Here is a 15,000-nt window from a genome sequence, read left to right as displayed (position 1 = left end):
AATTTATAATAAGACGTAGACGCTTCAACGATATTATCTAAGTATACAATATAGTGTATATATAATATATAATATAGTATGTTATATTATATAGATAGGCTTACACCACCTACCATATATACCTTTTTGACCACACTTTCGTCAAGCTGGGTATTTATTTGCCTTCTTTCCCTCACCTAAAAATACTCATCGGTATTTTAGTATATTCATATAATATAAATAATATACTATATTGGTAGGACGACACCACCTACCCTATATACCTTTTTGAACACACTTTCGTCAAGCTGGGTATTTATTTGCCTTTTTACCCTCACCTAAATATACTCATCGGTATATTTCAGTATATTTTAGTATATCCATATGAATATGTATATCCATATCCATATCCATATCCATATCCATATGAAAATAATTTAATATTTCCATATTTATTATAATATAATAAATATTATTATATTATATATTATATGGTAGGCTATCCCCATCACCTACCATATATTTCATATACATATAAATATTTTCATATCCATATATATTTTTTTATATTCATATATTTTCATATATGTTATATGCATATGTATTCATAACCATATGCTCATATATTAATACTGGCGGTCTTCTGTTTAATATAATATTATTTTAATATTATATTGGCAGGCTGAACACCACCTACCCTATATACCTTTTTGAACACGGTTTCGTCAATCCGGTCATTTATTGTATGGGAAGTATGACTTTCCCACACATATTTGGATATCCATACGATTGCATATCCATATGAAAATATTTTTAATATTTTTAATATATTTTTAATATTTCCATATTTAATATAATATAATTAAATTATTATATTATATATTATATGGTAGGCTATCACCATCACCTACCATATATTTCATATACATATAAATATTTTCATATCCATATATATTTTTTTATATTCATATATTTTCATATATGTTATATGCATATGTATTCATAACCATATGCTTATATATTAATACTGGCGGTCTTCTGTTTAATATAATATTATTTTAATATTATATTGGTAGGCCGAACACCACCTACCCTATATACCTTTTTGAACACGGTTTCGTCAATCCGGTCATTTATTGTATGGGAAGTATGACTTTCCCACACATATTTGGATATCCATACGATTGCATATCCATATGAAAATATTTTTAATATTTTTAATATATTTTTAATATTTCCATATTTAATATAATATAATTAAATTATTATATTATATATTATATGGTAGGCTATCACCATCACCTACCATATATTTCATATACATATAAATATTTTCATATCCATATATATTTTTTTATATTCATATATTTTCATATATGTTATATGCATATGTATTCATAACCATATGCTCATATATTAATACTGGCGGTCTTCTGTTTAATATAATATTATTTTAATATTATATTGGTAGGCCGAACACCACCTACCCTATATACCTTTTTGAACACGGTTTCGTCAATCCGGTCATTTATTGTATGGGAAGTATGACTTTCCCACACATATTTGGATATCCATACGATTGCATATCCATATGAAAATATTTTTAATATTTTTAATATATTTTTAATATTTCCATATTTAATATAATATAATTAAATTATTATATTATATATTATATGGTAGGCTATCCTCATCACCTACCATATATTTCATATACATATAAATATTTTCATATCCATATATATTTTTTTATATTCATATATTTTCATATATGTTATATGCATATGTATTCATAACCATATGCTCATATATTAATACTGGCGGTCTTCTGTTTAATATAATATTATTTTAATATTATATTGGCAGGCTGAACACCACCTACCCTATATACCTTTTTGAACACGGTTTCGTCAATCCGGTCATTTATTGTATGGGAAGTATGACTTTCCCACACATATTTGGATATCCATACGATTGCATATCCATATGAAAATATTTTTAATATTTTTAATATATTTTTAATATTTCCATATTTAATATAATATAATTAAATTATTATATTATATATTATATGGTAGGCTAACATCATCACCTACCATATATTCCATATACATATAAATATTTTCATATTCATATATATTTTTTTTTATATATTCATATATTTTCATATATGTTATATGCATATGTATTCATAACCATATGCTTATATATTAATACTGGCGATCTTCTGTTTAATATAATATTATTTTAATATTATATTGGCAGGCTGAACACCACCTACCCTATATACCTTTTTGAACACGGTTTCGTCAATCCGGTCATTTATTGTATGGGAAGTATGACTTTCCCACACATATTTGGATATCCATACGATTGCATATCCATATGAAAATATTTTTAATATTTTTAATATATTTTTAATATTTCCATATTTAATATAATATAATTAAATTATTATATTATATATTATATGGTAGGCTAACATCATCACCTACCATATATTCCATATACATATAAATATTTTCATATTCATATATATTTTTTTTTATATATTCATATATTTTCATATATGTTATATGCATATGTATTCATAACCATATGCTTATATATTAATACTGGCGATCTTCTGTTTAATATAATATTATTTTAATATTATATTGGCAGGCTGAACACCACCTACCCTATATACCTTTTTGAACACGGTTTCGTCAATCCGGTCATTTATTGTATGGGAAGTATGACTTTCCCACACATATTTGGATATCCATACGATTGCATATCCATATGAAAATATTTTTAATATTTTTAATATATTTTTAATATTTCCATATTTAATATAATATAATTAAATTATTATATTATATATTATATGGTAGGCTATCACCATCACCTACCATATATTTCATATACATATAAATATTTTCATATCCATATATATTTTTTTATATTCATATATTTTCATATATGTTATATGCATATGTATTCATAACCATATGCTTATATATTAATACTGGCGGTCTTCTGTTTAATATAATATTATTTTAATATTATATTGGTAGGCCGAACACCACCTACCCTATATACCTTTTTGAACACGGTTTCGTCAATCCGGTCATTTATTGTATGGGAAGTATGACTTTCCCACACATATTTGGATATCCATACGATTGCATATCCATATGAAAATATTTTTAATATTTTTAATATATTTTTAATATTTCCATATTTAATATAATATAATTAAATTATTATATTATATATTATATGGTAGGCTATCACCATCACCTACCATATATTTCATATACATATAAATATTTTCATATCCATATATATTTTTTTATATTCATATATTTTCATATATGTTATATGCATATGTATTCATAACCATATGCTCATATATTAATACTGGCGGTCTTCTGTTTAATATAATATTATTTTAATATTATATTGGTAGGCCGAACACCACCTACCCTATATACCTTTTTGAACACGGTTTCGTCAATCCGGTCATTTATTGTATGGGAAGTATGACTTTCCCACACATATTTGGATATCCATACGATTGCATATCCATATGAAAATATTTTTAATATTTTTAATATATTTTTAATATTTCCATATTTAATATAATATAATTAAATTATTATATTATATATTATATGGTAGGCTATCCTCATCACCTACCATATATTTCATATACATATAAATATTTTCATATCCATATATATTTTTTTATATTCATATATTTTCATATATGTTATATGCATATGTATTCATAACCATATGCTCATATATTAATACTGGCGGTCTTCTGTTTAATATAATATTATTTTAATATTATATTGGCAGGCTGAACACCACCTACCCTATATACCTTTTTGAACACGGTTTCGTCAATCCGGTCATTTATTGTATGGGAAGTATGACTTTCCCACACATATTTGGATATCCATACGATTGCATATCCATATGAAAATATTTTTAATATTTTTAATATATTTTTAATATTTCCATATTTAATATAATATAATTAAATTATTATATTATATATTATATGGTAGGCTAACATCATCACCTACCATATATTCCATATACATATAAATATTTTCATATTCATATATATTTTTTTTTATATATTCATATATTTTCATATATGTTATATGCATATGTATTCATAACCATATGCTTATATATTAATACTGGCGATCTTCTGTTTAATATAATATTATTTTAATATTATATTGGTAGGCCGAACACCACCTACCCTATATACCTTTTTGAACACGGTTTCGTCAATCCGGTCATTTATCGTATAGGAAGTACGACTTTCCCACACATATTTGGATATCCATACGATTGCATATCCATATGAAAATATTTTTAATATTTTTAATATTCGTGAGTTTTTAAATAGGGACAGAAGGAATCTCTTGAATTGAATCATGCGCGTCACTAATAAGATGACGAGGCATTTGGCTACCTATGCGAAAGTAATTCAACTCCCGCCGTCTTAAGGTTTAAGACTTATAACAATATATGTTTAATATTTTTAATATCCGTGAGGTTTTAAATAGGGACAGAAGGAATCTCTTGAATTGAATCATGCGCGTCACTAATAAGATGACGAGGCATTTGGCTACCTATGCGAAAGTAATTCAACTCCCGCCGTCTTAAGGTTTAAGACTTATAACAATATATGTTTAATATTTTTAATATCCGTGAGGTTTTAAATAGGGACAGAAGGAATCTCTTGAATTGAATCATGCGCGTCACTAATAAGATGACGAGGCATTTGGCTACCTATGCGAAAGTAATTCAACTCCCGCCGTCTTAAGGTTTAAGACTTATAACAATATATGTTTAATATTTTTAATATCCGTGAGGTTTTAAATAGGGACAGAAGGAATCTCTTGAATTGAATCATGCGCGTCACTAATAAGATGACGAGGCATTTGGCTACCTATGCGAAAGTAATTCAACTCCCGCCGTCTTAAGGTTTAAGACTTATAACAATATATGTTTAATATTTTTAATATCCGTGAGGTTTTAAATAGGGACAGAAGGAATCTCTTGAATTGAATCATGCGCGTCACTAATAAGATGACAAGGCATTTGGCTACCTATGCGAAAGTAATTCAACTCCCGCCGTCTTAAGGTTTAAGACTTATAACAATATATGTTTAATATTTTTAATATCCGTGAGGTTTTAAATAGGGACAGAAGGAATCTCTTGAATTGAATCATGCGCGTCACTAATAAGATGACGAGGCATTTGGCTACCTATGCGAAAGTAATTCAACTCCCGCCGTCTTAAGGTTTAAGACTTATAACAATATATGTTTAATATTTTTAATATCCGTGAGGTTTTAAATAGGGACAGAAGGAATCTCTTGAATTGAATCATGCGCGTCACTAATAAGATGACGAGGCATTTGGCTACCTATGCGAAAGTAATTCAACTCCCGCCGTCTTAAGGTTTAAGACTTATAACAATATATGTTTAATATTTTTAATATCCGTGAGGTTTTAAATAGGGACAGAAGGAATCTCTTGAATTGAATCATGCGCGTCACTAATAAGATGACAAGGCATTTGGCTACCTATGCGAAAGTAATTCAACTCCCGCCGTCTTAAAGTTTAAGACTTATAACAATATAAATGAAAAATATTATTTTCATTTTTCACGTCACTAATAAGATGACGAGGCATTTGGCTACCTAAACGAAAGTAATTCATCTTCCGCCGTTATAAGGTTTAAGACTTATAACAATATAAATGAAAAATATTATTTTCATTTTTCACGTCACTAATAAGATGACGAGGCATTTGGCTACCTATGCGAAAGTAATTCAACTCCCGCCGTCTTAAAGTTTAAGACTTATAACAATATAAATGAAAAATATTATTTTCATTTTTCACGTCACTATTAAGATGACGAGGCATTTGGCTACCTAAACGAAAGTAATTCATCTTCCGCCGTTATAAGGTTTAAGACTTATAACAATATAAATGAAAAATATTATTTTCATTTTTCACGTCACTAATAAGATGACGAGGCATTTGGCTACCTATGCGAAAGTAATTCAACTCCCGCCGTCTTAAAGTTTAAGACTTATAACAATATAAATGAAAAATATTATTTTCATTTTTCACGTCACTAATAAGATGACGAGGCATTTGGCTACCTATGCGAAAGTAATTCAACTCCCGCCGTCTTAAGGTTTAAGACTTATAACAATATATGTTTAATATTTTTAATATCCGTGAGGTTTTAAATAGGGACAGAAGGAATCTCTTGAATTGAATCATGCGCGTCACTAATAAGATGACGAGGCATTTGGCTACCTATGCGAAAGTAATTCAACTCCCGCCGTCTTAAGGTTTAAGACTTATAACAATATATGTTTAATATTTTTAATATCCGTGAGGTTTTAAATAGGGACAGAAGGAATCTCTTGAATTGAATCATGCGCGTCACTAATAAGATGACGAGGCATTTGGCTACCTATGCGAAAGTAATTCAACTCCCGCCGTCTTAAAGTTTAAGACTTATAACAATATAAATGAAAAATATTATTTTCATTTTTCACGTCACTAATAAGATGACGAGGCATTTGGCTACCTAAAAGAAAGTAATTCATCTTCCGCCGTTATAAGGTTTAAGACTTATAACAATATAAATGAAAAATATTATTTTCATTTTTCACGTCACTAATAAGATGACGAGGCATTTGGCTACCTAAACGAAAGTAATTCAACTCCCGCCGTCTTAAGGTTTAAGACTTATAACAATATAAATGAAAAATATTATTTTCATTTTTCACGTCACTAATAAGATGACGAAACAGTTAGTAGGCCACAATTAGTAGGGAAACGTGGACAACCCGTGATAAATCCTTATATGCTTTCTTAGATATAGCATATAAAGATTTTTTATACTAAATATACATATTTACACATGCATATTTACATTTTTTTTATATTTCGAATCATCAAGCAAAGGATAAGCTTCAGTGGATCGCAGTATGGCAGCTGCTCAACCACTTACAACACCTTGCCCGTTACAAAAGTCGTTTACAATTGATTCTAGGCTTTGTCATTGTATTAAATAATGTTTTCATATGTAACTAGCATGGCATCAGGTGATCAAAGATCCTCCCAATTTACTATGTTACAAATTACATTGGCATCACATCCATTGTCGTTTAAAATATAAATAATAAACTTTAAATGGTTTAGAAGCCATACAATGCAAATTGCCCCTTATTTATCATTGCAGTCCAGCACGGATACGACCTTAGAGGCGTTCAGGCATAATCCAACGGACGTAGCGTCATACCACTGTTCGCTCGAACAAGTATTGTGCCATTGGTCCGTACCTGCGGTTCCTCTCGTACTACGCAGGAATGCTGTCGCAACAACGTTTTGTCATTAGTAGGGTAAAACTAACCTGTCTCACGACGGTCTAAACCCAGCTCACGTTCCCTTGCATGGGTGAACAATCCAACGCTTGGTGAATTTTGCTTCACAATGATAGGAAGAGCCGACATCGAAGGATCAAAAAGCGACGTCGCTATGAACGCTTGGCCGCCACAAGCCAGTTATCCCTATGGTAACTTTTCTGACACCTCTTGTTAAAAACTCTTTAAACCAAAAGGATCGATAGGCCGAGCTTTTGCTGTCCCTGTGTGTACTGAACACCGAGATCAAGTCAGCATTTGCCCTTTTGCTCTATGTGTGGTTTCTGTCCGCACTGAGCTGGCCTTGGGACACCTCCGTTATTATTTGAGAGATGTACCGCCCCAGTCAAACTCCCTACCTGGCAATGTCCTTGAATTGGATCATACCTGAGTAATTGGAGTTATACCAAATTTTCAAATCGATAATACATGAATGCATCTCTCATTAAAGAATTTGTTTGCGATTATATAACAAACTCGTGATACTTTGATCAAGAAGCTTGCATCAAAACCCAATACCATAAGATATAATAAATATATCCGTATAATGGCTAGGAAATGATACACGTTCCATTTAATCAAGTAAGTAAGGAAACAATAAGAGTAGTGGTATTTCATTGTCGATACCAAACCGAAGTCTAATATCTCCCACTTATTCTACACCTCTTATGTCTCCTTACACTGCCAGATTAGAGTCAAGCTCAAAAGGGTCTTCTTTCCCCGCTAATTATTCCAAGCCCGTTCCCTTGGCTGTGGTTTCGCTAGATAGTAGATAGGGACAGAAGGAATCTCGTTAATCCATTCATGCGCGTCACTAATTAGATGACGAGGCATTTGGCTATTTTTTTTTTTTTTTTTGTTCGCTAAGGATCGTAAAAATCTTCAAAAGATACACACTCAGGTTATGATGTTATTTAGCCAATAAGAGTGTGCATGCACGATTCATCTTGTGGGTTCATACGACCCAGAAGACGCCTACGTACTAAAAACCGCCTCGTTTTTAAGCGAATTTTATGCCGTTTTTAGATGTTATGCTACGGCAGCAAGCTTTTAATATGAACGTGATGCATGACTAAGTCCAATCACGCGTGTATCCCGACAGATACATGAATTGTCGCCAACTCCAGAGACCACCACTGATTACCCGGACACTAATGATATGACTATCACTAGTGCTGAGGAGGTCTGAAGCAATCAGCCGTTTTACCGACTGACCGCTCCATATTCCTCTCCAGTTCACAGTGGCGGAATGGAACTCAACAACATGTTGCGAGCCGAAAAGTCTCCGCAAATTTGTCCGTATGTCCGGTGTCTCGTACTTCTCGACTTTGCGCTGATGCGCTTGGTCGAGAGAATGTCCGTCGGTCACTACCTGCGCGTCAATCACATAAATGTGATTTTGTCGGATAGCTACCAGGTCGGGTTTATTCAATCCGGTCTCGCCCTGCAGACTTGGTTCAACATGAACGACGCAGCCTTTCCTCTCAAGTCCCCGCTTGATTAGATTTACTACGCCGTCGTGCCGAGCTATCCTCCTCCCATGAGTACGATAGCATTGCTGCAAGATGTGGTTTGTTGTTTCGGGAGCATCACATCCTGCACGGCACCGTCTTCCCAATTCGTGCCTTCCCCTCGTGGTACGAGACCTTGAGGGTAGGGCATTTATCCGCAGTTTGATTCCTTCTGTATATTCCCTTCCTGTTAGCAAACGCGTGGGTTGGACAACCCATCCGTGTTGCGGAGCAAAACGCTCTGCTTCACGGAGCCCGCCACCATCAACAGACATGTGCAACCTATTTGCCAAGTACGAATCTACCTGTAGACGGGTTAACAACTCTTGACTTCCAGCCTGAAGCCTATCCCGGGCCCTCCGCATTTCGTCTTCCACGAAAGAGCTGGCTACCTCGGATTGCTCGAGGTGAGGCCATTTTATACTGCTCAATCGCTTCAAACGAAGCATCGGTGCTATCCATCTCAACGATGGTAACCCGAGACCCCCACTTCTGTGGGGGGCATGGAAAAAAGAAGTTGGTACGTCTACCGGAAGCCTCAACCACTTCCGTGCGGTATATCGAACCAATGTGTCAAATTTCTTCAGAACGCCTATCGTCACACTCCCAAGGGTCAGCTTGTGATAGAGTTGTGGGATAAGGACAGTCCGAAGGGCAAATAACTTCTGCTGTGGCTTCAGGGGGGCCCGAGTCAATCTCAACAGCTTCGGTTGCAACTCCTCAGCTGGATTGTACCGGACCCGCCCATCCGCAGTGAATTTAATCCCTAAATACTTCCACTCGTCAGTGCGCTTCAGTGAAGGAACCTCGCGCTCCCCAATCAAAAAGCTCCGCCGTTCCACGACAGTACACTTTTGCTTGGCTTGCCCCTTTATGCTGACAGTGAAACACTTGTCAGTGTTAAGGGTGAGGCCCACAGAGGAGAGAAAGCCAACTGTGGTGTCCAACAATTTCTGAAGGCCCATCGGAGTTTCCGCAAAAAGGACTATATCATCTGCGAACGCAGCCGCATTTGTCATAGCGTTTCCGACTTTGGCACCAATCTCACTGGGTAAGGACCTAAGTAACCGGTCAATGACCAGATTAAATAGTATGGGAGACAAAGGGTCACCCTGCTTGACGCCTCTTGCAGGAATGAACTCCCTTGAAACCCACCCGTTCCCAGTTAGCATTGTGCCGCCGCCCTCGTACGAATTCCGTATGTAGTTGATTAGTCCTTGTGGGGCACCATACGAAGCCAATGTGTTGTAGACCGCTTTGTGAGCTACCGCATCAAAGGCTTTACTAACATCGAGGGTCCCGATGTAGCACGATTTAAATCGCTTATGATGTTCCCTTAGAACTAAATCAACAATCGTCGTATTGTCAGCACACCCATCGGTCGGTAGGAACCCTCGCTGACGCGAATCCCAGTTGACTGCACTAATCAACCGGGCTGCCAAAATGGCATTTAGTTGCCTAACCAAAACCGAGGGGACTGAAATAGGACGATAGTCTTGCGGACGACTTGCCGTCGCCATCTTCGGGATGAAGATGGTTCTGGCCAGACGGATGGAGTACGGAAGTCTCCCACACCAGAGAATTAAGTTCATTATGCGTAGCATAATGCCATCGGGGATACTCCTGGCAGTTCTTGGAGTAATCCCGTCCGGGCCTGGAGAACCTGATAATTTGACCTTATGGGCCCTAAGATCGCGCTGGTTCACAGCGGACCATACTCTCTCCAACGAATGTTCCATGTGGAACGAGGCGTGTTCGATGGAGCTTGAGCTAGGCGTGGTCATTATCTGTTTCCAATATGGCTCCATAATTTCCTGGGGTGGCTGCACCGACTCGTCAGCGCCCTCCAGCAGGGACTTTATGCATCTTCCCGGATGTTTATCCCAGTTACGCTGAACCCTAGCGTACTGCTGCCTTCTACGCTGTCTCATATTTCGAGGCTCCGTTCGGGGCCTCGTCAGAATGTGCGGTTCATTCCGTGGCGGAAAAATTTCCATGAGATAGCAAGATAAACTTTGGAGAGTGGTTTCCTGTCCCGAGACCTGCGCATTATCTACGATAGTTTGCAGGACCTCGGCTCTCCACCGGGAATCGCATACTACTGGGGCATAGCCCTGTAGTACCCTGAGGATTTCGCTGTTCGTCTGTTCGTGTGGTCTGATTGGTCCCGAAGATGATGTTGATACTCGTCGGTTTTGCTCGCTATTACTAGGGCGGCGCTGTGAGGTATTCGACTCTAATGCTTCTGGGGTGGGAACAGATTGCCCTCTTATCTGTTCCAGTTTTGCCTTATATTCACCCCTCTTCCGATATGAAGAAATTGCATCGGAACTGCGGTGTGTAAAAATTTCCGCTAGCTTTTTATTTAGATGTCGAATACCACTTGCTGCAAGCTCGACCTCCTTTCTCGCCATCATCAACGTTTCTTCCTCTGACCACCTCGCTTTTTTATCAACACGAAGACGTTGTGTATCAAGTTCGTCTTTGTGTCGATGTGACATGTGGACGCCCAAACCCCTCTTGGAGTTGAACGACATTCCACATATCGTGCAGGGCACCCGACCTGAAAGGTTAACCGCTGCACCTCGTTCATACTGGTTGCTAGCATCCAGACTAGTAGCCGTGGACTCTCCTCTTCCTATTATATCATCAATTATCCGAGGCTCGTTGTTAGTTTCTGCACCAATATGTTTTTAAGGGGTCCAAGGGGCTGGTAACCCCAGGGACCCCTCCGCCGCTCAAATCAGCTACCAGCAAAAGCTAGTACCCAGAGAATACCACGAGGAGGTTTTGAGTCGACTTGACTTGATCGTATGATTTACGAGTTACGGAATTGCACCCACTCTACGCGATCAAATCCAATTCTCCAATTGGATTGGAGAATTACTCCCGCCGTTGACCCGCGCTTACTCCCGCCGTTGACCCGCGCTTACTTGAATTTCTTCACTTTGACATTCAGAGCACTGGGCAGAAATCACATTGTGTCAACACCCGCTAGGGCCATCACAATGCTTTGTTTTAATTAGACAGTCGGATTCCCCAAGTCCGTGCCAGTTCTGAATTGATTGTTAATTGATAATCGTTATAATTAATAAGAACTAATTGGTTTGACCCAACTAGTATTCTTAAAAATTTTAGCAAGAAAGTTCCACAATTGGATACGTAACTAAACTATCCGGGGAACAAGTTACAACCATAAATGATTATAACTCTATTTACCCAGAACGAGCACATAAACCATATTATTGTTTCCCAATCAAGCCCGACTATCTCAATCTTCAGAGCCAATCCTTATCCCGAAGTTACGGATCTAATTTGCCGACTTCCCTTACCTACATTATTCTATCGACTAGAGACTCTTCACCTTGGAGACCAGCTGCGGATATTGGTACGGCCTGTTGAGAAGTTTGCGTATCCCCACCATAAATTTTCAAGGTCCGAGGAGAAAATATCGACACAACAGTATATGTCATGCTCTTCTAGCCCATCTACCATATCTCTCTGCGAAAGACTTCCATGGTAGTACGACTATAAAACAGAAAAGAAAACTCTTCCGATATCTCTCGACGGCTTCTTTATGGTCGTTCCTGTTGCCAGGATGAGCACGAGGCCCATATTTAATAACAAACGGATACTCAACAGGTTACGGAATTGGAACCGTATTCCCTTTCGTTCAAAATTATTCAAGTATATAATTTTCACAATAATTGTAATATTTATTTTTACTTGAAAATTTTCGGCTTTCGCCTTGAACTTAGGACCGACTAACTCGTGATCAACCACTGTTCACACGAAACCCTTCTCCACTTCAGTCCTCCAAGGTCTCATTCGATTATTTGCTACTACCACCAAGATCTGTACCAATAGCAGCTCCATGCAGGCTTACGCCAAACACTTCTACGCATACCATTGTACCTTCCTACTCACTAAAGTTTCAAAATTTATATTACAAGTAATATAAATCATCTACTTTAGCGGTAATGTATAGGTATACAACTTAAGCGCCATCCATTTTAAGGGCTAGTTGCTTCGGCAGGTGAGTTGTTACACACTCCTTAGCGGATTTCGACTTCCATGATCACCGTCCTGCTGTTTTAAGCAACCAACGCCTTTCATGGTTTCTGCATGAGTTGTTAATTTGGGCACCGTAACATTACGTTTGGTTCATCCCACAGCGCCAGTTCTGCTTACCAAAAGTGGCCCACTGGGCACATTATATCATAACCTTAAACTTCATATCAAGAAAGTTAAGGTTCTTACCCATTTAAAGTTTGAGAATAGGTTAAGATCGTTTCGACCCTAAGGCCTCTAATCATTCGCTTTACCAGATAAGATTATTTTATATAACATTAAAATGCACCAGCTATCCTGAGGGAAACTTCGGAAGGAACCAGCTACTAGATGGTTCGATTGGTCTTTCGCCCCTATACTCAATTCTGACAATCGATTTGCACGTCAGAACTGTTTCGGTCTTCCATCAGGGTTTCCCCTGACTTCAACCTGATCAAGTATAGTTCACCATCTTTCGGGTCACAGCATATCTGCTCAAGGTACGTTCCAGTTAGAGGCATAAATAATATAAATATTATTATACATAACTATATAGAACGCCCCGGGATTGTGTTAATTAACTATAAAATAGTTAAAAAACTAATCCCATTAATAGTCAAGTTAATTACGCTATTAGGTTTATATCCCAATAACTTGCACATATGTTAGACTCCTTGGTCCGTGTTTCAAGACGGGTCCCGAAGGTATCCTGAATCTTTCGCATTGTTAATCATACAAGTGCATATAATAAACACAAAAATCAATGATAATTATGCCATTATATAATTCCGAAAAATTAACGCACTGTATTCTTATTAATCTATCAACACTTTATCAAATTAATGACATTTATCCTATGTTAAAATGCAAGCATAATAATTTGAATAAACTATAAGTCATATTTTATGATAAATTATATATGTTAATAGATTACAATGTCCTTATATGGAAAAAATGCACACTATTTCTATAATATTATTTAAATATTATAACTTTAATGATGAATTTTCCATAATGGATATTCAGGTTCATCGGGCTTAACCTCTAAGCAGTTTCACGTACTATTTAACTCTCTATTCAGAGTTCTTTTCAACTTTCCCTCACGGTACTTGTTTACTATCGGTCTCATGGTTATATTTAGTTTTAGATGGAGTTTACCACCCACTTAGTGCTGCACTATCAAGCAACACGACTCTTTGGAAACATCATCTAGTAATCATTAACGTTATACGGGCCTGGCACCCTCTATGGGTAAATGGCCTCATTTAAGAAGGACTTAAATCGTTAATTTCTCATACTAGAATATTGACGCTCCATACACTGCATCTCACATTTGCCATATAGACAAAGTGACTTAGTGCTGAACTGATTTCTTTTCGCTCGCCGCTACTAAGAAAATCCTTGTTAGTTTCTTTTCCTCCCCTAATTAATATGCTTAAATTCAGGGGGTAGTCCCATATGAGTTGAGGTTGTATAAAGCAATGTATATATATATAAACAATATATCTCTATGAAGAACAATATATTTGATATATTTTCAATTTTCGCATCTTTAAATAAGAGACAATTCTAGTTAAAAAAAATTTAATTTTTTTTATGCTAGACATTTCTCAGTATTATTTGAATTGAAAAAAGAAAGAATTGTATATCTTCATTTTTTCTTTTATAAATATTTGAGATAATTGCTTTTATATTTAATATTATGAATATATAAATATATCCAATAATATACCATATGCATATCATTATAAAAATATATAATAATAAGCAACTTTATTAGCATAGTCTTACAACCCTCAACCATATGTAGTCCAAGCAGCACTATAAAATTAATTAAAGTACATAACAGCATGGACTGCGATATGCGTTCAAAATGTCGATGTTCATGTGTCCTGCAGTTCACACGATGACGCACAGTTTGCTGCGTTCTTCATCGACCCATGAGCCGAGTGATCCACCGCTTAGAGTTTTATAAATATATATAAATATACAATTCGTCA

General features: G+C 35.7%; 1 non-coding gene and 1 pseudogene across 1 annotated transcript; both read right to left on the bottom strand.

The window, feature by feature from the left end:
- Positions 1 to 6,963: 6,963 nt before the first annotated feature.
- LOC138927615 (large subunit ribosomal RNA) lies at positions 6,964 to 14,472 on the bottom strand (annotated as a pseudogene).
- A 318-nt stretch (positions 14,473 to 14,790) lies between these two features.
- LOC138927616 (5.8S ribosomal RNA) lies at positions 14,791 to 14,969 on the bottom strand. The gene has a single exon (XR_011444064.1). It is a non-coding gene; the product is annotated as a 5.8S ribosomal RNA (ribosomal RNA).
- Between the last annotated feature and the right edge of the window lie 31 nt (positions 14,970 to 15,000).

This window comes from Drosophila bipectinata, unplaced genomic scaffold (assembly GCF_030179905.1).
Source record: "Drosophila bipectinata strain 14024-0381.07 unplaced genomic scaffold, DbipHiC1v2 scaffold_43, whole genome shotgun sequence".
NCBI classification, from domain to species: Eukaryota; Metazoa; Arthropoda; class Insecta; order Diptera; family Drosophilidae; genus Drosophila; species Drosophila bipectinata.
The sequence above is the reverse complement of the archived record's forward strand: the minus strand, read 5'-3'. Positions and strand labels throughout refer to the sequence as shown.